The sequence below is a fragment of the Cuculus canorus genome, chromosome 3 (assembly GCF_017976375.1).
Source record: "Cuculus canorus isolate bCucCan1 chromosome 3, bCucCan1.pri, whole genome shotgun sequence".
NCBI classification, from domain to species: Eukaryota; Metazoa; Chordata; class Aves; order Cuculiformes; family Cuculidae; genus Cuculus; species Cuculus canorus.
In genome coordinates, this window is record NC_071403.1 from 10,715,305 (window position 1) to 10,738,594 (window position 23,290).

Below are 23,290 nucleotides of genomic sequence, written 5' to 3' on the forward strand. Positions count from 1 at the left end.
TTAACAAGTTAGATTGCTTCAGTCTTATTTAGCTGATACCAAAGGTGACACGGGCTTTTTTAGGCTAGTACTGTAATAGCGAGGCTAATCTTGTGTGCAGCTCTCCTCCTCATTCTTCAGAAAGTAACTGAATTATGAATCTTCTAGGAGACATTTGAAGGGGTTTATTCATTGTGTACTGTTGGCATTGAAGTGGCTTTAATAGAGAAAACTTCAAAGATTTTTCTGATTTTTTTAACTAAAACAGAATCCAGCAGCTCTTTGTGTGAATAATTACATGAAGTAGGTTTGTCCAAATTGTGTTTCAGAGAAATAAAATACTCTTCAGATAACACATTATTGAGTGTAGTTTTTGGCACTTTCAGCTTCTTTAAATGAGATGCTTTAATCAGAAACAGGATTATGTAAACCCAGTGCTTGACAGTTCCCATTTTTATGCATAAAAAGAAGTACATTTTTTAATGTTTAAGATCACTAAAAAATAGGAACGTTACTTGAAAAAATAACTTTAGTGACTTTCCTTTTTTAAGACAATAAAATTAAATTTGGCCAGATGTTACTGACCATGAAATAAAATTTTGTTGATTCATGGGAAACAGAATTTTAAAGGAGTAGAGAAACCATTGATGCCTCCATTAGCCATTTATTTTGCTCAAAATAAAAAAGTAGATGATGTTTTGCTTCTTAAAGGCACAAGTATTTAAGTAATCTTATCAAGAAAACTTAACAGTTTTGCTTTTTATGTATTGCAAATGTGAATGAATGCTAGAAACAAAAACTGTAGCCACGGAGTTTCATAAATTAAAGAAAAGAAATCCTTTCTTTTTATTTCCTGTAAGAAAATGTCAGCCTTAAATAACTGTTATCAACTCATTCCAGCTCTGCTCTGCTTCAGTTAGAGCTACTGCAAGTCCTACTGTGCATCCTAATGGCTAAGATATTGAGATTTAGTGAAGATTAGGTCTATATGAATGGAAAAATAATGCAGATTTGTTGGGAAGCTTGGTAAAATTAAATTCGTTTTTCTTTGTTTGACATGTCATAAAAGCCTTCTAAACTACCACGAGATACTCTGGACATCCAGTTGATAAAGAGGTACAGCTGCACAAAGTTTTGTGCTTAAAAGCAATTTATTTGTAAGATCAAAATGATACAGTATCTGTCTCCACCCTTCTGCTGATCATGATGCTGTCTTGCCTTTGCTCCCTGATTAATAACCTCTACATTTTTAAATAAAATTTCAAAATACTGCTAGGGTTATTCTAAATGATGATAAAAAATTGGAATGTTGCTGAAGTGCTGACTGATAACTCAGACAAGATTGGCCGTTTGCTTTGGTCTTGCTGACTGAGATTGAATTTTGACTGGTAGCTTTTGCAGACAACTCTCCTAATTAATACAGTATTTTTATATAAAAATATGTCTGTCGAAGTTGATAACTTCAGCCTCTTTAGTCTGAGACAAACTTTGCGGTGGCTGCTATACAATAGAAAGGGGAAAGTGACCAGGAAGTGTCTCAGGAGTATCTGCATCATATTAACGTTGACTGTGCTCATCTCCTTCCTCCTTATATCACCTTAGACTACTGCTGGATAATGTAAGGCCCTTATTTCCAGGCTAGGCACAAAGATCTGCCATTCGTAAAGTTTAGAGGGATCCAGCTATGTGATGAGTTTTCAGCCCCTGGTATATGAGTAAATGGAGCCCACATTGGTCCATTAAGTTCTACCATTGTGTTAAACTCCCAATAGAAACTAGAAGTGATTACTTTCTTTTTAACTATAATATTTTAGAAGATGGCATTTGTAAGCATATATGATACAATTTCATTATCTAGCCAAAGTGGCAGGCTTTATCACTAATTCAAACCGAAGTTAGTATCTTGTTCTCAAATACCAGGTATAATGTATCTGGTTCAGATTTTGTGATATTTGCAGTTCAGGACAGAGGAGCTGAAACTACAGTAATTTTTCACTGCTTTTGCTAGTGCCCAGCACAGAGTGCACTGCTAGAATGTCAGGATTCAATGGTCCAGGATTTTTAATTAAAAAAAGTAGAGAAAACTTGAGTATTACAAATGTGAGTCCGGCAGCTTTTTACTGGGGAGCTTAGTACACCTTAAGAAACAAGCCTTGTTCTTAAGGTGTAAAGAAATCTAGATGAGAAAAGCCCTCTGAAAGAAATAGATGTAAAGAAATCTAAAATGAGGAAAGCCCTCTGAGACACACAAACTTTCAGTGTTTTGAATGGAAACCTTATGACATTGCCATTATTAGAATCATAGAATCATAGAATCACCAGGTTGGAAACTAGCTAGAATATTTATAATGTATAAATACCCAGTAAGAAATTTGGAATAATTTAAAAATATTGTAAGGAGATTGAAAGTGTCTAGAGCCTAATCACAGCCTTCCCTCACCTCCTGGTTTTTTGCCGTTATACAGACAAGGCTGTGTTGGGCTTGCTTGCGTGAGTCTGGGCTACTGCCAGTCATCTTGGCAGACTTACCCTCCTCCCCAAAGCAGCACAGGCTGTTTTCCATTGGGCTGACAGGAGACATCATGGAACTGTTCCTGTTCTGTGTTCCTCACTGGAATGCTGGAGAAATAATTCCATGACTCCTGTTGGATATCCAGAAGTCAGACCAAATGTTCTCCCTCTGCTGTCTGTGCTCAGGCAAGTGGTGAGTAAAGAAAACAGATCTCATTGCTTGGGAGAAAAAAACCAAAACCTAATCCAGTCACGGTTTGACAAGGGAACAAGCCAAAAGGTCTCCCAGGATGCAGACTCAGGAGTCAGAGATTAATATATGATTACAGCAAGACAGTGGTAATGCAAGTCTTTCTCAGGAACTTTCTCAACTACTTTTTAGTTACTGGGAGAAACTGCAACATGTAAGACGAGCAAAGTACAGCAAGTCTTTACAAAATAATTTTCCCTAGCTTAAGGTTCTGCCACTTGAAATGGTAAAAGGGCAGCTGTAGCTTAGCTCACAAAGCTGCTACATTTTAGTCAGAAGGCAAGGAAACATGGAGAGATTTAAAATAAGTAACAGGACTTCAACATCTGGGGACTGGATTATAGCAGGCACATCAAGGCTGCTTTTTATTGCTCAGCTCAGTGTCTGATAATTAAATATGAATAGGGACACAAGGTAATTTCTTCTGCTCTCTGCACAGCTCAGGCCATTGTGCAGGTAATTAGAACAGTGTGGGATATAACACTGGAATCCCATCAGGGGCTGGTGGCTGACATGATGGTAAGGAAACATCTACCTTCCTAGGTTCCTTTGGGAATAGGTCTCTGTAGCCTACGGAAAAAAATCTGAATCTTCATGTAGCCGTGCAATCCTGTGAAATTTCAGTGTCCAGACACAAGGTAAATTAATTTGACTCTCACCCGTGACCTGACTGCTCTTGCATTTGTTCTGCTGCAGACATTGTGGACCACGGGTCACATGCAGTCAGTCGACAGCGTGTAGATTGAGGCCCGTGGTCTATCTTTGATATGTGGCCACAGCATGGCAGAATGGTACTGTGTATGTGGAGTCATTGGCACAGCTGTGGGTGCAAAGAAATCTTTCTAGCAAGCACATTTATACCTCTGCTGCATCCTAAAGGTGGGGAGGTTCTGTTGTATGAGATAATGTGTGTACATTGTCATGTGGTACGACTGGAAGCAATGCTCTTTTCTGTATTTGGAAAGAAAACAGTCTCCTCGACTGCAGTGATGTACATACAAACCTTCACAGCACAGTTTTTAGCTTGTGCGAGGAGCCTCGACTCCTTGTATAGGCACCTGGAGACCTAAACATTGCACTAAATCCCAGGGATTTCTGAGCGACAAAAAACTTGGGAGTCATCTGTAATGTGAAATTTTTGGCATGGTAGCTGGCATGGTTCTGGGACAAGTGAGATACCACCCTTCCTGACAGTGCCCAGGCCTGGCCCGTGGAACAGCATTGAGTGTGGAACTTAGTGTATGGTTCTAGATGTAGTCACTCTTTCTAGCAGGCTTGATGTTATTGGTACAAAACCTCATGGAAACCAGTTCTTCTTGTTTTATAAACAGTGAGTTGGCACTTGTCAGTGAGCTCAGCAACATCCAAACTGGTAACGTCCTTCATACACAAGCAATTCTCTCCTTCTAGAGCAGTCATGAAAGGTAGCTATGGATGGCCAAGGAGGCTCTCAGCAGGCAGAGAAACTCTGCTCTTTAGTATTTGCATGGATAATTTGTCTTAAGAACAGTAATGACAATAGAGTAGTTGTTAGCATATTCTTCCCTTCCCAAGCAAGCTATTTTTGGAAGTTAATGCACAGCTCAGACTGGTGGTTCATGCTGCTACAGGCTGATTTCAGTTGAAGGGTTTATCCTTTGCATTCCCATGTCCTCCTGCCTTTTTAAGTTCTACCTAACGAGAATCCTCTTGTAGCTAAAGACAGGATGAAATCTGTCATGTACACAGCTCTCCCTCTAGCACACCTTCCCCTTCTCTTTGTCTTGCTCTTTCTCCTTTAATTGGGCTAGAGAGAAAACATTTAGCAATCTCTCTCCCTCTTTCTCCTCATTAGGCTAACGATGACATATTCTTTTTTCCAGAGTGTCCTTAGGAGCACACTATAGTGGCCACTGCTCATTATTAACACTGGAAGAAGCAAAAGCTGGTGGCTTGATCCTGAATTTATGTAGATACATGTAAATGAGAAGATATTCCCTTGAAATCGGATGTAACACAGCAGTGCAAAATCAATGCGGTGAGATCAGAATCTGGCTCGGTGACTGTCCTGAGCCTCTGTAAGTGCTCATGTTATCTTATATCCTTACCATTTCTAATGAAGGTAGGCCTTAGGTAAAATTATACAGATGAACCTCAGGCTAGTCACATATTTTTTTTAGGTTTTTTATGATATATTTTAGCTGACTTTTCGGTTTTCTTACTTTTGTCTATATAGCAACAATGCCAGGTGCAATAAATTTGATATTTTTCCCATATGTATGAAATCAAAAATGTTCTTTCTTTCCTTTTTCTGACCCTCCCTACTTTCCTACCTTTTGGTTTTTTACCTCCTTTGCTTTTTGTCTTCCTTCCTTCCTTCCTTCCTTCCTTCCTTCCTTCCTTCCTTCCTTCCTTCCTTCCTTCCTTCCTTCCTTCCTTCCTTCCTTCCTTCCCTCCTTCCTTCCCTCCTTCCTTCCCTCCTTCCTTCCTTCCTTCCTTCCTTCCTTCCTTCCTTCCTTCCTTCCTTCCTTCCTTCCTTCCTTTCCTTCCTCCCTCTCTCCCTTCCTCCCTCTCTCCCTTCCTCCCTCTCTCCCTTCCTCCCTCTCTCCCTTCCTTTCTTCCCGCCTTCCTTCCCTCACTTTGCAAAAAGGTACTAATGAGCTCTAATAACCTCTCTATATTTCAGTTACTGCTGCTAATTGCAATCAAAGTTATCACCCATTTATTACTTCTTTTTATTACCATAAAAACGTTCTGAAATTCTACAGTCACAACTTGCAAACAGCAAAGGAAAATTAATTTAAAATGCTAATTTGGACAAGGCAGGCTGAGTGGAAGAAGAAACTGTATTTAATATTCAACAAAGTGACTGGAAAGATGGGTAAATGCAAAATGGATACATTCAATAGTCATTGCCTACAACTCATTTAACAGGATTATTAAGAAACCAAAGTTCCTATAAATCTGAAGCCTGAGTTTTAATGTGTCTATTGAATTCCATCAGAGGTGAGACAAATATTGTGACCTTCATACAAAAGAATACCACATAGCAAGGAGGAATGAAGTGCCTACTAAAAGTCCACAGAATCACAATTGCGTCTAAAATAAACTAAAACTGAGAAAAGCTTAGGTGATACTGGAGCTCCCTGTGAGTCGTGTGGCTTCTCCTTTACACCAGCAATGGCCTTTGGTTTCATCTCCTTTGGTCTTCTTCCAGCCCAAGCCCAAGTGCACAGGCTCCTCCGCAGGCAAGCATCAGTGGGCAGGCTTTAGCGCCCCCCAAACGTGTCTGACACTCTGTATGGGGGCATCACTTCCAGAGGTACCTCACAGCAACGCGCACGCTCATAGAATCTACAGGCAAATACAGAGCGTCAGGACCCGACTGTGTTCCTCTGAAATACGTGCAAGACAAACGATGGTTTCTGTGAAGGAAGAGCTGAGCCCAGTGTCCCACACCACCAGAGCCTGAAAAGCAGCCTCCACACAGATTCAATCACCGGCCTCTCTTCTGAGACTGTCAACAAAGGTGCCAATTAGTGCCAGTTATGAATATGATTTTTGTGATGCTGACACCTGTCCACTACGAACTGGACTGTGACCACCATCACATTTCCCATCAGATGCTGAGCAGCTGTCAGGTGGCAGCGGGGCTGAATGATGTATTAGCTCCTGTGCACATCAGTAAATCAGGAAGGTTATATTGTCTCTAAAATGCTTTTCATGTCATATTATTTTAATCTCTTTTTAATAATGCAACTGACTTTATTCCTTTGATTTTAGTGTGTTTTCTAGCTCATGGATTATTTATTCATATGATATGAAGTTACACCGTGTGACAAAACAAAACAAATTAAAATGCAAGTATAACCAGATTTTGAGCTGCAGGCACAAAAAGTACACTTGTAAACATGTACTTCCGTAGCCTTTTAGCAACATTTGGAGGTACAAATTGCATAATTCTAAACCCATCTGACTTCTTGCACAGCTCCAACTTGATGGACACAGACACCTGTGCAAAGGAGTGTTTGCAATAGATGGTGTACAGATTTTCAGTGTGTGTAGATTGGAATACAATGCATCAGTTGACTTGGAAGCACAAAAGGACCTTTTCATATTGTGGATGCAAAATAGGCATGCATGTGTGTAGAGATCATCGAATCATAGAACCATAGAATCACAGAATAGTTTGGGTTGGAAGGGACCTTAAAGATCATCTAGTTTCACCTCCTCTGACCAGAAGAGGAGTTAGTAACTCACAGAGCAATTGCCCTGAACAGGTCCAAACCTATGCTGTGCACGGAACATTATCTTCAGGTCTGGGCAGTGGTGTGCACATCCTCTGATCGCTGGATAAATTTAGCTGGCTAATTGTAACGAAGCAGCCTGTGGACAGCTGCCACGTGGTCCCTCCTACTGTACCACCAGTGGGTCCTTGCCTTTATTTAAAAGCAACAACAAATTCTCATGTGCTTATATGTTGTTTGACAGTGAAAATGATAAACAGGAGTCTTTACAAGAGCTCAGAAGACTGAAATATTGGGTAACTTTTACATAGACAGGATCTGCACAGGATGCTGCGCTCTACTTGGAGGTCCATTTGATGGTGCATAACTCAGGGTTTCCAGCATCTGAAGGGACATAAAATTATCTGTACTAACTTCTTTTTCTTTATAGTGTTAACTGCAATAAACGGTATTTTAAGCAACGCTTCACAGAGTCGGAGTGCCTTTCTTACAATGAACCAGCAGCTCCTGATGCAAATTCGTGTGTGTGCTGCACATGGTCTGCTGTGTTTTGATCTCTCCCTCTTGTGATCTTGTTTCAATATGACATCTTTCCTGTCATCTACACCTTTTTTTTCATCTGCTATTAATTCAATGAAAATATTTCACAGAGGATTACATGATCCTATGCTTTGAGATATGGCTCATGGGTTCACAGGTCCAACATTTTACATCCAACTTTTACTCTTCACATTCCTCATTAAAGAAAGACTTTGTGGAAATGTCCTACCACCACATGATTTACTGAAGATAAGTGCTGAAACTAAATGCCTCTTAAAGGTTAACTTCAAACTGCCCTATTGGTTCATAAGACGTACTTGATTTTTCAGAAAAGAACAACTGCGATCACCTACTGGAAAAACTCCATTTCATGAAATAACTACATAGCGCTGCATAATGTGTTCAAGGTGTTCTCGATGTTAAATGACTTGTGACCCAGTAACAGCATTTTGCATAATAATGAACAACTGAAAAAAAGTGTAACAACCCCCACTATCTTCATCTGATATATCGGACTCACTTTCTGAGAAATCCTGGAGTTGTTTGTATGACTACACATTGAGTCTCCCCCTCAATACCCTGGATTTCCTACTCAGCTGTTCCTTAACTACGATCCTTTTAAAGATGAAAACAGCAGCACATATTTTATTCTTTCATAGCAAAAGCATATATGGTCAGTATTTTTGCAATTAAAATTACAAAAATTCATGGATTTCTATTTTGAATACTAATTGGGAACTGCAAAAATAGTTTTGTTTATTATTTTCTGCGTACACCTGGCTGATATATCTGGTCGGGAAGTAGAAAAGAGCTATTTGCATTCATTTCAGTTTCAAGGACTATTAGCTAAATCACAAGGAACTTGATAGAAACTTTACATTTTATCTACTGCTTTTTTTCTAGACTCATGGAAAACATTAATTTCTGTAGGCATTTATGAAATGAACACCCATTAGGGATTTTTGTCTGAAGTTTCGCAAAACCTTTGAAGTTTCAAAATAGGTTGCGCATTGCCAATGCATTGAAGAATCTATCCTACTTTATAGTTGCGAAACAAAGGATGAAAAATACACTTACAATCTCCAGTGGAAAATAAAATCACCCAAAGAAAAGAGAAATCCAAGTACATATACACAAACACACACACATATATATATATATTTTTTTTTTTTTTTTTCACTCCAGACATTGAAACCATATTCTGGATATGTTCATCTTCTCTCTCTTGACCAAAGCAGAATGCCTTTTCTCAGCAAGATGCTGCATGTAATGTACTGTGGAGAAATTCTTTTCCAAATGCATTCCCTAAATGATGTGAAAAAAAGAGGTTTGATATGATTTCTACTTGTGAGCTTTCACACATCCACATAGGTCTACTTTAGCCAGCAATACTTCAAGACAGGCATCTTTTGGAATGATATGAAGTGTTTTCTTTAATATATAACTGTTACATTTTTTTGTATTAGTAGAATTCTCATATCTCATGTGGAACAAATACAAGTAACTAGCAGAAGTGCATGCCATAGACTGGTTTTTTTTTATTTTTAAGAATATCATTTGTTCATTTGTCATAATAAGATTCAACACAAGTATCCTGATGGTGTATTTTAGTGTGAAAATACAACACGTCAAGCTGGAGAAGGTTATTTTTCCTCTCCTTAGACCCATAAGTTAAAAGTCTTCATGCAGATAATAATTTAAGAAAACAAGTTGTGACGGTTCCTTATATTAATCAAATTGTTAACAACCTTTGGGATATAATGCAAATTCCTTTAATTTCGAACAGTTCCATACCTCCAGGTGCTTTCCAAAGCAGGACACATGCAATGTGTTGTTTGTTGGAATGCATTATTTTTTTCTTCTTAGGTCTATTCAACGAGAAACTGAAAAATCTACATTTTAAGTGGTGCTGATGCAGTGCATGATTTTTTGAAGTTTAACATAGTTAGAATTTGCCAAAAACTCATTGCGTTTTGTATCTTCTGTTAAAATGTCTTCCTTTCTTTAAGGCAAGAAAATATTGATGAAAAACAGGTCATGTAAACAGAAAAATATGTTGCGAAAGACCTGACACAAATAGCACGTGTGTTGGTTCTTCGGTTAGTTTAGATTTTTGAACTCTAGGCAGGATGTACAGCCTGAACCTTAAAAGAGAAAGAGATCTGTTCTATATAGTTTGATCACCTTGTTACAACTTTGTCATAAAAATGAAGAGAGAACCTTGTGCCATTTTGAGTTCTTGTTTAATATCTTCTTCACAGGAAAATGCTGCCGGGATATTAAACTCATCTGTTCTTTTGGATAATAAGGATGCAATGTACCATTTTGGCCTTTCCAATTGCTGTATATTAAATTGCTGTTCATTAGATTTTTTTTTCCTTGATTAAAGTCTCACTAACCTGTAGAAACAGAACGGAATAAGACCTAGTCAAGACATAGCATACCAAGCACGATCAAAAAAGACCCACACATTTGTATAGCTCAAGGGCTTCAACAGACATTAACACTTTCTGTGCTACATCACTGCTGTGTTCACTTGCAATAAAGAAGGTAAAATTATGTTTATTTAAATTTTCTTCATGACAATTCAGAAGGCTGAAGAGCTTCTATTTGCTTCAAAGTTTAATTATAAGAATAAGAAAGGCTCTATTTCTGGGATCTGTGAAAAGTTCCAGAGATGAAGTCATAAGAGAACTGAGTTATAATCCTCAAATAGAAATGTAATTAAATGATAAAATATATATGACTGAAGGCCAGATTCTGTTACCCTTATTCTTCTTTGTTGATTTACAGATTCTTAAATCAAGAAATACATATGAAAGGCAGAAGAAATTGTACATTATTGTCTAATCTAAACTCCCGTGTGGTCTCAAAAATTTTCTATCAGCCTCTGTAGCTTCTGTATGAGATGTACCATATCTTTTGGAAAGACAGAGGTTGCTTGAACAGTTAAAAATTCCCATTGTTAAATCGTGGGGGGGAATGGAGTGGGCACAGTGGGGACAGAATGGAATTCTTGACTCCAGCTAATTAGGCATTCCTTTCTTTTAAATCAGAGAGCTCTAAATTGTCAGAAATCCTTTTTGCCTGTAGGTATCTGATGGCTGCAGCCAATCTGCTTCTCAGTTTTGAATGAAGTAATAGAATTTTTTTGTGTCTAGCCATAGATGCATTTTCCCTAAATTTGATTCATTTCAGTATATTCTCTTTTTATTATTTTCAACATCCTTTTCAACAAATCATAGTGCCACATGGCTTTCCAGTAAAAGTTTCACAAACATTATGAACAAATAAATCTGTGCTGATTTCTGAATACTATTTACTGTTAGGAGAATTTTATTTGTCTTCAAATATCATCCTACTCATAGTTCATATCCAATGTATTGTTGCAGTGACACTGCGACCGTCTCTAAATTATTACTTTTCTGGTTACCTCAGGATTAAAAGAGACTAAAACTATTAATCAAAACAAACAAAAAAGACACCCTTTGGTTCTGCTAACTGTAAACGCTTGCATTAGTAGGACTATGAACTGGAAGTTTAACCCTTTAGGCTGTTTTCCACTTCCTGTTCAACAGCAAAATGATTTTGACTATTGATAACCTCCAACCAGGAGAACCGTCCAGCATTGAGAATGATGTTATGGACACACTTAGTGATACAATGACTTCTAATAGTGCTCCTGAGAGAGAATAACACAACGTTCATGTTTAGCTTATGAATGCCTCCCGAGGGACTGCACTATCTATCACAGCAATTTGTTGACTGTTGTTTACTTTTACTGTTTCTGTAGATCAGTATAAGAATCGTTGTATTAGCATTAATCAAACCAAAGATACAACAGGAAAATATGTCGGTGTAATACAGGAAACTACCTAGTCTGGGCAGTAAAAGTCTTTTAAGTGGTTTGTATCACACCCACAAGTATTAACAGATGAACACGGGCATGCAATGAAAGGTAACAATGCACAAGATTCTCAGTAGGAAAACAGGTTAGTGTCATCAAGAAGAGCAATAGCTTAAAGTTCTGTGTATAACACATTTCCTTACATTTTTTCCTGAGTCTGAACATTGGTATTAATGAAAAACACGTTTCCCTAGAAAAGAAGCCAAACCCCAAGAAGCAGTTTTAGGTGCAATTTATACCAATTGGTTTATGCTACAGTGCTGGTTCCCAGGAGAAGGCAACTCATCAATCAGGAAAGATTTACAATGAAATTATATATGATATTAACTGCTTTCTCACTTTCAGTTCACATAGACAGCTCAGTATCAAAAGGAAGGAGCAAAGCCAAAGCAAGCAATGTCAGATCCTTTCAAAGGTCTAGTATTCATGCGTACACACGAGTGTGTAGCCAGGCAAGCGCCCAAATAGTGACTGAAATGCAGACTTACAACTTTTTCTAGTTGCTAGTCTATGTATTCAAAACAGCAACATGGCTCATCACCACAGACTGCTGTGTTCTGCCTGGGATGCCTTCGAAACGGCGAAATGCATTCCCATAGCAATCGTAATCGGAGGCACTACAGACTACAGATATGAACTAATTACTATAGCCTTACCTTAAGTAACCACGTAAACCATAAGAAACTCCTGCTGAATCAATAGATTCCCTGGAGGAAACATGCAGGTCTTTTTCTCCTCTTTCTTGACAAACACAATCCTCAGCCTACCTTCCTAACAGGGCAGTACGTGGAAAAGACTAGAAATCTATGGCACGGTGCACAGCTTCTTTGCCCACCTACACAAGTAATCTGAATCTGTTTAAGGATCATGAGCGTTTTGTTCTGAGCAATTATAAAACCAGCCGCCCATAAAATGGAGCCATATGGCTCTTCCTCTTCTCAGAATGAGATTGCTGTCACTTACCCTTTAAAGTGCTACATGGAGAACTACACATACGCATCCTATCGACAGCAGGATGAGACACTTTTAATTTTTTGCCTAATATCAACCCTACATAAACTTCAGCATCATTGGTTTTATGTTTTGTTTTTAAGAGACTGTGAAAAAAGAGCCTGGAGAATAACAACTGGACAAATACCACTCAAAACAAGAGGGAAGAAAGAGTGAAATCTAATTAAACAAGCATGAACAATTAAGATGTGGTATTTTGACAGCATTAACTAGTGATAGCTTAATTTTTCAGGGAATTCTGTCTTTTAGTTAGAAAAATACAATTTTATCAATGGATATCAAGGTTAAGTCTTTTCTTTTTTTCATTTTTTTTCCTTTTTTTCCTTCTTTTTTTTAAATTTTTTTTTTAGAAAAGTCACAGAATTTTCTCAAAGAGTTAAGTAGCTCAGTCCTCTTGTCTTAAGACATGAACATGAACATGGTAGCTGGATAGATTTCCTGGTAGTGGAAAAGACTTTACCATAACAGATTTTTGTATGAAGTTAGATATCAGGTAAGTTTCTTCAGACTTGGTTCTCCAAGTACCACTTTATGCTTGTTTGTCAAACCATTACATCCTTGTATTTACTTTGATTTCATGCAAATTTCCTTTATTGTTTTTTGGCAATGAAGCAGTCCGTAATCACTCACCTATTTTGCAAAAAGACAAAGCTTTTAATTCCTGCAGGGTATTTCTCAACCTTGCAGTATTCATAAATGTCATGCAGGCGTTCCTTATGAATACAGGTAGTAGAACTGTACAATAATGATGAAGTAAACCGGGCTACTTACAATAAAAATTATCAAAAATTCCCAGGTGCATTGTGATTCTAAGAATATTTTTTATAGGTTTTTAACCAAAAAATGTGGCTTCGGTATTCACAAGTGAAAAAAGAAACAACAAAAAAAAAGATGTAAACTCCTGAACAGATCCTATTAATGATGGCTGTGATTGTCTGTATTTGGCATTTTGAAAAATTAGAAAAAATTCTCTTTTCTGTGCAAGAAATACAAATATCATCCTACAACAGAGACTAACCCAAGGTTTAGGATGGTCTTCGCCAGTATTATTGCTGAATAAAACACAGATTAGAAATCAAAGGTGAATTTTTTCACCCATATTTGTGTCCTGCTTGCCTGTCATGGTTAAGTAGACAGCATATGGATGTATTGCCACACAGACGCCCAGAGCCAGAGCATTCTCAACACTTATGTTCCTTGTATGGCCATGATTTAAGAGGTCCATTCTAATTTTTCTCACCGTGCTGCAGGTCAATAACTTACTGTGACAATATCTAGAAACATAAAGAAAAAAAATAAATTAAAAAATTAAAAAAGATCAAACGTACTACTGCACAAACTATAAATGCAATTGTGCTGTACTATGTCAATTCTAGAGTCAAGGCAGTGGTCATAATATAATATGTTTTTGTAATGTTTTCTAAGAGCTTTTTTGTAAGGGTGGAGAAAAACTAGATTTCCCCATAATCACATCAATATATGGGTTATTTCAAACTTTGATCATTAAAAGTTATAACCACTGGAAAGAGCTTTTTCTGTTGCTGGAGACACAGAATAGATCCCCAACAGCTTAAATGTACACAGCTTATATTTTAACAATTCAAGAACCACTTTCCTTTACCCTGGGGTTAAAGTAATGTCTAATAAAATTACACCCTATTTTGAAAAGGGAAATAGCTGAATATTGACATTAGGATTCAGGGAGCATTTTTTATACTGCCTAGAATTTTGGATTTCTTATGAAGTTCCTATTTCATTCTGAAATGAAAGTAAAACCTGTATATTTGCATAGAAAATGAGTAATTATTTTGATAATTTTGAAGTCATATGGAAATTCTAATACAGAGATCTAAACTTCAATACCTAATCTAAAGACAAATTTGAAAAAAATTCTTTCTTCTTACAGAGTATAATGAAATATAATATATCCAGAAATTAAAAGAACATGAAAATGGAGCTTGAGATGGATTTATTAAAACCATTAAAGTTGCACTCAGGAGTATTTACTGATTTTAATTTTTATTGTTTTGTAGGCGTTCCAAAGCACTAATCTTTTGTACATGGACAATCCAAGTCTTCCATGAAACTTACTCAGAGTTACTTCCCAGTCAAATACATTTGTAGAATCAGAAAAAAAATCAGTGGGCACTTAAGTACCTGTGACAAATGTAAAGCTAGGCAGAATCCAGTGGAAAAGTGACTGTTTCCTTGAGATCTTGCCTAAGGCAACCTCTGATGACCACCTCGGGCTCCAAAGAGCTTCTGGTTCAGAAATGTCACTGCCGGCTCCAATTTGCGATTACCCATCCATTACTTTTAGGAGCAGATACAGCAGTAAACCCCCTCACCAGGCAGGTTGACCTGGAGCACTTGTTTCTTTGTGCTCCTGCTATGGAGCTGGAGGAGCTCCAACAACTTTGAGAGCCCCTGGCACGAGGCTGGGAGCAGTGACTGGAGCGTGGCTTGAGAAGAGTAAGACCGGAAGCCCTGAAACCCCAGAGAAGCCTTGATTATGGTTTGTCCTACTGGCAGTCATATGGCCTATAAACCACTCAAACCCCAGACAGGCAGGACTTCCAAGATCACTGCTTGTGCTCCAAGTCCTGAGCACCGACAGCTGCCACTGAAACAGTATTTCCTTCGCCCTTCTCCAAATTCTCAGTGTTCTCTACTAGCTTTGTTTTTAATGACTTCAAGAAAAATCCCTGTGCAAAAACAAAGTACTCGGGAAAAGTACTTCAAATTTCATTCTCTCAGCATTAGAGTTTAGGCTTTTTGCACATTATTATAACCTTAGCTTGTACAATGGATTGCTCTTTATATCTGCATTCAATATTCACTGACTGCAAATATGACAGACAGCAGTTCCATATCTGTGCTAAAACATGTAATGTTTATTAAATTCTTAGTGTCTGGTGAAGTGGAATGCTAAAAACCTTATAAAATTAAAATAAATTCCAATAAAAGTGCACATATGCTAAACTTCTATGTTTTCTCAACTTTTTCCTGTATCAGATCCATCTACTCTTTCAAAGGGATGAAATGGATATCTTTTTATTTTTCTGATTCTTAAAAACATAAAAACTCATTTGCTTCATCATGCATTGTATCAAAATGAAAGCTTAATTTCAGATCTTTTGAAGTCAGTGAGCTTCAGTGAATATCCAGACTGGTTTGAATTTGATCCTCACGGTCTTTTGAAGTCACTATGGGAAATCACTGCTGCTTTTCCTGTCCTGGATAAAGAATGCTAGTCACGCACATGACACTGAAAGTGAAAATATTTGTATTGGGAGGTCAACAACAAAGAATGAGACTTTCCATTTTTTGTTAATCCAAACATTTGTGTTTCTGATTTAGGGATTATGGCGCAGCAGATGCCAATTGTTTACATTTCAGGAAATGTTACCTCTCCTATGTAAGAAGGGCTCATCCTAAAGTGAGTTTTCTTGATCTCTATAAATATTTGGAGGTGGTGTGCTACTTTCATGGAATTAATAAAAATCATAGTGATTTTTATTGTTACACAGACGACACTCCACAGAACACCATTGAATTGACTTGATGCAGCCCATTTATTAAACTTCGCCCATTTATTAAATTTCTGTGTTCCTACATTTAGTACATTACAATTTTAGAGATAGGTGTTACAACTTATACATTTCTCATCAGACCCACTGAAGTGAACAGGATTTCTCATTACAGTAGTAAGATACGATTTGATTTTTATTCTTTATTTTTTTTTTATTTATGTTAGTCTGACACTGGAACTTCCTTGCAAGAATCAGTTCTTGGAGTCATACATACTTACTCAGAGTAGTCGGAGAGAAAGGAGCATCTCAGAAACCACAACAGGCAGTTGTTAATACAAGCTGATGATTTAATGACATCTTTTATGGCTTATAGTAAATCAACCCTTTGTGGTGTTAGTAAAAAGCCTAAATGAGTTCTCATATTTATTTTGCAGGGTTATTAAAATTCATTGGATTAATGAAGTCATTGTATCCATCCCAATAGAAACAACTGCTTAATGAATAAAAGATGTCCAAGAAACAGCAAATAGTTGAATGTGAAGTGCGATTAGAATATTATATTATTTTATAGCCCAAAAGTGCACTTGTATTTGCATCTAAAAAACCTGAAAACTTCTAGGGGCTAAAATGTCAGTGCTCCCTATTGATGAGAATCTTAAGTGTTCATTTAACTTAGAAACAAGTAAAACCACAAGAGTTCAGTGAAAAACATTTTTTCAATATTAAATGAACTTGAACATGTCACTAAGCCAAATTTTTAGTAAGCACTAAGCTGAAACTCTTCTAATACACATCATAAATGCGTGTATATGGGCAATGGGAACAGCCATAATTATGGTGAAAGCACATCTCCCTACCTCCTAAAAAAGAATGAACACATTAAATTCCATTTTAATTTTCTAGAGGAACCCTGGTGTTGAACTTTCTTCTGTACATTTAAAGTAGACAAAAATTCTAAAGCCATGAGGCATTTTATTTTCAAAATATGGACTGTAAATCCGTATCCTTTAAGGCAAATCAAATTCCTGAGACTGGGGAGGAAGTTTCCCTGTTGGCACAGTTATTCCTCCCAGAGAACTCATTGCTACTGGCCACTGTTACCAATGTTTGATATTCCTGAGTTTTCCCCTACCTTAGGTCTGGGCACTGGTTACCCATCAGGACATCCCTTTCTGGGTAAATCTCTCCGTCTCAAAGAAGTTCTCTGTTTATCAGTGTAATTGCTTATTTCACCAAATCCATTACGCTAAAGTGAAACCCAAAGATATAGCACCCTGAAAACACACACAGTATTTAACCTCTGATCCACTTTCTGAGAGACAGGAGTGGTTCATGTTGATGGTTTCAGTTTTTAACTCTTATAAGAGTATGATTACAGCCTGGGTTATTTCTTACTTACAGAAATGCTAATAAAATGTCACCTTTTTTAATATTCTGGAAAATGATGCAAATACTAACAGCTCCTACTTGACCATTGCTTGAAAAGAAACAAACAAGTCAAAAGCTACGTTCACTTTGGGAGGCTTTAACTTCATGTAGGCATGATGTTAAAGCTAGAGAGTGCAAAATCTGTTGTCCTGACAAGAAAACTTCCTGTGTTAACACCTACCTTTCTGCTTGGGTCTGGGTATAGAAGTTTTCATGACCTGTTCCAAGTCATCCTTCTCATGTCTGCATTGTCACCTGATTTTGCAGACACCGACAATGCTAGGGCTTTTCTGGCTAGCTTCTACGCAGGCACTGTTAAGACCCACACTATAGCCCTCGTCCTTTGCCCAAGTTTCACTTGGCTGTGCGAGGCAACACCTGAGATTCACCGGTTATGACTTTTCAGAGGAAAGAAAGTCTTCTATCTTCTCTCACTTTGTGTTTCCAGCTTCCATTTCCATCCTGAAACTCCTGTACTTCTAGCACTCCCATTCACTTTCTTAGTGCTTTCATCTAGGGAATAACTGCCAGAAATAGCCACTTGTGGTCAGGAAGCAGTCACAATTGAGGTCTTTGAACTTGTAATTATTTTATGGAAGTCCTTTACTACACTGTCTATGTTGAAAAAAACCTGTTTTATTTCTTAAAATGCCAAATATAGAAGTATGTTAAGGACGACATTCAGAGCATGCAAGCGCATCAGTGGGGGTGTGTGTTTGTTTCTTTAGAAGAGGATGAAAGCATGGGGAATGGATCTCCAGTTTCTGTTAAGATTGTAACCCCTATTTATTGATACCATAATACCCATCCTATTCCTCTCAAAGACGTCTATTTGTAAGTTGAAAACACAACAAAATTGCTTTAATGCATCTCTGTACAAATCTCATTTCAGCTCCACAAAAGCAGTGATTAGTAAAGGTTGGGTAACAAGAAAGAACAGGAAACTGCAGCTGAATTACTCTTCAGTTGCGTGGGAGACAGGCATTTCAGAAGAGTATCTGAAAGACAAATTTGGTTTCACTGAGTGGCAGCAGAGAAAGTCATCTCCTAAATAAGAAGTCTGCCTCTTTAATGTCTGGTTTACCGTGCAATACTGAAGACTTTGGAACTGCATGTGTTAAGTTAGTGCCTAATTTTAGACATTTCTGAATACTGAAGTTCAATAAAGAAATTTTAATTCCAAAGTCAGTAGACATCTTGTGCGTTACCAGAAAGACAGAAGGGAAGCAAGAAAGGTGACAACACTAATTGGATTAAGAAATGTTAGAGAACTGATGAAGACTATGATGGGAGAGAAAAGTTTCTTTCAGTAGACTAGAAAGTAGAAAGGAAAAACTGATAGAAATACATATCTTTCTGTGATCAGAAGAGGCTGCACTTTTCTCAGAGAAAGGAGAAAAAATAGAATTGTGGTATTACTTGCTGGGATGAATGAGGGAGCATCACTTTATGCAAAAGCTTGGATCATTCCGTGTGATTGGCATCACATCTGATTTGTTTAATTCAAAGACAGTTCACAAAGAATACCTGAAAACACTCTGCCCTTCCGCTTCTCAGGGTGGGTTAGAAAGAAATAAAATACATTCTGTTTGAACAGTGTTGAATTTTTCGCCCTGCCAGCTCAGCACAGTTATCACAGCCCTCAGAGGGTTATTTGGATGCACACAGAGATTGTATCTATATGTATGTGTTTGGTGAGCTAGGACTCTCTGTGGACACTGTCCATACTTAGTCTGTCATCTCAAGAGCTCCAAAGGAAAGAATCATAGAATCATGGAATCATTTATGTTGGAAAAGACTTTTAAGATCATTGATTCTAATTGTTAACCTAACATGGCCAAGTTCACTGGTACACCATGTCCCTAAATACGATGTCTACATGTTTTTTAAATACTTCCAGGGATGGCAACTTCACCACTTCCCTAGGCAGACTGTTCCAGAGCTCGATAACCATTTTGGTGACAAATATTTTCTTAATATTCAAACTAAACCTTCTCTGGTGCAACTTGAGGCCATTTCCTCTCAACCCATCACTGGCTTCTTGGGAAAAGAGATTGATACACACCTCACAATGACCTCCTTTCAGACTATTGTAGAGAGCTGATATTCTGTCCAGTTTCAAGAAGCAATAATTCACTGCTGCAACATCTTGCTCTGTTTCAGCTGTTTTGGCCATTCCTCAACCTCGTGCTCAGCAGAATATTTATGGAGGGTTCAGCATATACCAGTCTCTCCACAATCACGTCTGAGGAAAAAACATAAAAAAGGGTGATTGGGTTTTTTTTCCCCTTAATTTCATACATCTAGATTAAGGTATTCTTTAATCTTCTGGGAAATTTGTAAAAAAATACAAGTACATGAACAGAGTACCAACAGACTTGGCAACTTATTTCAATGATACATCTAAACACTACTTGTGCAACAATTCAGGAGACATAATAGTAGTAGTAATAATAATAATAATAACAACAAAAACAGGGAATTGAGGAAAAGTATGAAGACCAGAAGTTGTGAATGTATAGGGAAAAAAAAAAATCTGGCCTACAGAAGCATCAATATCAGTGATGAGGCATAACTCAACAAGTAGCCACTGAGGTCACTGGACTGGCAATCAGAAAATTATCTTTTTACTTCTAAGTGGATTACCCCTGACTGGGAGTCACTGGAGGATAAAAACCTGGTGTTCAAGGTGGCTTCTTTTTTTTTTTCCTAAGTGGAGTCACATTTCAAGTAGAGCTGTAATTTGAAATGCAACATTTATTGCTACTTTTCAAGGCAGTGCTAGAAGAAAATCACTCCATATCTTCCTCAACAGCTTTCATATTAGCAAATGCTCATATACTCAAGTGCAAAATTACCATGACAGCAAAAGAGAAGGGGTTCTTTTAATTTGCTTTGCTGTTTTGAACATCCAGTGACCTGCAAAACCTGGATAAAAGTCATCGGTTTATTCATTCATTAGAAGGCTTTACCAATAGCTCTGCTTCTATATAAGTGATAACTGCTCTGAGTTGTGAAATATGATGATTATTTTAGATGTTAAGAATAAACAGTGGCACCTCTGACGTGCCTTGCATATGCTAACAAAAGATACAAGTTATTGGACTGTACAATATTCATGGAGTAGACTTAGAATCCTATTCCATGGGAATAGCAGAATTAGTAAAAAGCAGTTAGTAGGATTAAACCGACTGTACAGAGATGTGAAGCATAAAGCCATAGTTACTGACTCGTAACTGTCTCCATCTTTATTCTTTTTTGGTCTACGTAATTCAGGTATATTCTTCTCATTCATCTCATCACCTTCTTCATGTATTTAGTTTTTTCCTTAAAGACTTGGATGACAGTAACATCACTTCTTTTAAACAGCAATGAAATGTATTATACACGTGTTAATCAAATGAAAAATATTGTTCTGAAATGTTACCTTTGTCCACTGAAAATATATATGTAAATTCAATTTAATTTCCACATCTTTGTTTTAAGCTACTCAAATGAAGAGATGATGCTGAACCCAGGATATTCTTTTAGCATGTTTACTTCTTCAATCAGATATTCTCTGATTTCCAACACTGTGTTCCAAAATCATAAAACAAAAAACGTACTGTTGTTTTCTCAGCTGAGCCACTTGCTGGGAATTTCAGGGCGTCTAATAGATTAAGATATTATTTTGTTACACAAATATGAATCTCTGGGACATATATTGTCTACTTCAACTGACAACAGAAACTGTTTAAATGCTTCTTATGCTAAGAAGTTCTTAATTCCGATATTTTTATTTGGACAAGATTGATACCAAACTCTTACTGAATAAAAAACATATCCTCTGTTATTGAATAAAGTGTTGCACATCTAAATAAAAGGAATTGAACTCATACTGGTATTAATGAGAATTGTTTTAAAGACAGTACACTTTATTAAATCATATTATAGCTTATTCAAAACACTGCAATATATTTAAAAGAATTAGATTTGAATTAGCTTTCCTTTATCTGAATAAACTCCAGAAAATACATTGCTAGATATTTCGAAGTTGAATTTTTCTGTCTTCCAGATCCCAAGGTTTATAAAATAAATTGTAATCAGAAGAAAGCAATACAGAGAGGTCAGTTCAACCTATGCAATTTGAAACCAGTGACTAAATCTGCATAGACAGTAGAGCTGACAACTACATGGAATTAATCCAGTAACAGTGTGCTAAATTTTGCTACTCCTCTAACTGGGACAAATTATCAGATTATTCTAATTGCTATCATTCTCTTGGCACTAGTGCAATAAAATGCTGATTTTAAACCCATGAGAATTTACCCTAGTAGTATTGCTGTCTATGAGATGTCGCACTGTTCTGTCAATGTCTTGTAAGCACAATACTACTCGTTATGATGAATGAACGTAATTTAGGTATTAGGAATTGCATCATGACCTTCATGGTGTCTTTAAAAAATGGAGTTTTCTTCTGTTTATCCTTTTGTTTTCTTTGCTAATGTCCAAAAGACATAAGCTCCTTCTTTTCCCAAACCTGGGCATTTGTAATGCATGTTGTTCAATCAAAGGACATCAACTTTTCTTACAGGGGTAGAAATGAAGATGGCAGTACAGTCTCTTAATGTTTATCTCATAGAATCTGGAGTTTGTACTTCAGGAAAACGTTTCAACTCTATAGGAACTCCAGATGTGGAGTTATATGGCAAGGGTCTTACATAAGGTAGAAGTCTTTCTGTCACCCATACTCCACTCATCATCCGGAGACAAATTCAGAAGGGGTTGTGTTGAATTTGGCTGTAGGCGTGGGAACAGTCACAGGGGAAGGAAAGACGAGGGAGGCCACACACTGCCCAGATTAATGGTTGGCAGTCTGCTCATGGACCTGCCAAATGTAACTGTGCAAGGTCTTCTAAAAGCAGGAAGTGGATTTGATACCAAAGGTGACACACAGGCAGTGGCTCCTAACTTACATAAGTCAGGGCTTACGTAAGTGCAAACATAGATATATATATATATGTATGACAGAAGCCTTTAGTTACAACCAGCCACTCACCAACTCTCCTGCTGAACTATGATGTGTCTCCAGAGATCCTTATTAAATTATTAATGCATCTGCTACTAATTTCATCATGCAGACTGTGAATTTGTCTTTCTACATCGGGCTCTAAGGGAAGTTTGTAAGAAATATAGAAGTTGTCAGCACATGAGAGTCAACACATTACTGCTATGCTGCAGCCATTTATAACAAAACTAAAACGAGCACTCACTTGTTTGGCATTAATTTAATGTCCCACTTAGCTCCTATCAGACGCAAATAGCTGCTTCATCCATTTAAGCATTTCTGTTCGTGCACATAATGAAGTACTCTGTACCTGTCAAGTAAGCAGAATTCATAACTGAAATAAGAAATGGATGAGGAAATTTGATGTTCTTAATATTAAGGCTCTACAGGCACAGCATCAGCCTTTTTTTCTGTCCACACGTACCCTGCTGTGAGGTTTACCTTTTATCCCACTCTGCAGAGACCGTAACAAGACATGACATGTTTACGTATATTAATATGCCAAAAAATATTTCTAAAAGGGATATCTGTTCAACTCATGGCACAATTAACAACAGCTGTAGTCATCAAACACATTCAAAACAAAATAAATTAGCCAGCCAATCTCTTGATATTTAAATGTTTTTTATGTTCTCTGTTTTAGGAAAATAGTTTAATTTTAAACTGCATTCTAGTTATGATCATCCTCTCTTGAGGAAATTTTTTATGAGAATGAATGGAGGTAATGAGTACCATTAGTCACTGTCATTAGCATAAAACATTAGAAACAACAATATTTATAACAGGCTATGACATGACAATTAAAATATGACTTTCTATCACTTGCGTATGCTTTGGCTACAGCTGGTCGCTGTTTTC

The 23,290-nt window shown here is 37.3% G+C and overlaps 1 protein-coding gene across 6 annotated transcripts in view; it reads right to left on the reverse strand.

Moving 5' to 3' along the window:
- Positions 1 to 5,479: 5,479 nt before the first annotated feature.
- Positions 5,480 to 23,290, reverse strand: part of KHDRBS2 (KH RNA binding domain containing, signal transduction associated 2) — a 382,051-nt gene continuing 364,240 nt past the window's right edge. For 2 of the 6 annotated variants that reach the window (XR_008449303.1, XR_008449305.1), the window contains 5 exons: positions 22,638 to 22,742; positions 19,451 to 19,630; positions 12,070 to 13,698; positions 9,301 to 9,905; positions 5,480 to 8,811 (listed from right to left, as the gene is read on the reverse strand). The gene's annotated coding sequence lies outside the window, so the exon portion shown is untranslated. Of the gene's footprint in view, positions 8,812 to 9,300; positions 9,906 to 12,069; positions 13,699 to 18,366; positions 18,384 to 19,450; positions 19,631 to 22,423; positions 22,535 to 22,637; positions 22,743 to 23,290 lie in introns of those variants that run through there. The other 4 variants (XR_008449304.1, XR_008449307.1, XR_008449306.1 and 1 more) reach the window with 4 other exon arrangements.